The following is a 429-nucleotide window of genomic DNA, read 5'->3' as shown; positions in this document are numbered from 1 at the left end:
AGCTTGTTCTTTATTAATTCGACAAAGTGCGTTGAAAATCACACTTCTGTCTTAGCTTTATGAAAGATTTCTTGTAATGAATTTAATTTGAACAGATATTTAGCCTAAATTAGATTCATGATTCGGTTTCTTACTCCTTTTCCAGGTCTGAATTTTGCTTACTCATTTATTTCTTCAGTACGCATAATTTTCATACTGTCAGCTATTATGTCTAGCATGGCATACTACAATAACTGATAAACATTATAGTTTTATGTTACATTGCTGTGCAACACTGTTAGTTATAAGTACGAAGACTGACTTTCTCTAATATCCAGTTAGTTATAAATTGCCTTGAGAATCATAGTTTCACCTATAATTTTGTTCTTTACTTATTTAATGTCTTTCTCTGCTCAATGGATGTGATTCAACTGTTTGTGTTTATATTTA

At 30.1% G+C, this 429-nt stretch overlaps 1 protein-coding gene across 1 annotated transcript in view; it reads right to left on the bottom strand.

Moving 5' to 3' along the window:
* The window catches only part of LOC119581807 (AMP deaminase 2-like), a gene marked incomplete in the record, with an annotated part of 169,661 nt that overhangs the window by 52,543 nt on the left and 116,689 nt on the right, over positions 1–429 (bottom strand).

This window comes from Penaeus monodon, chromosome 15 (assembly GCF_015228065.2).
Source record: "Penaeus monodon isolate SGIC_2016 chromosome 15, NSTDA_Pmon_1, whole genome shotgun sequence".
Classification (NCBI taxonomy): domain Eukaryota; kingdom Metazoa; phylum Arthropoda; class Malacostraca; order Decapoda; family Penaeidae; genus Penaeus; species Penaeus monodon.
Note: the sequence above shows the minus strand (reverse complement) of the source record. Positions and strands in the feature narration are given on the sequence as shown.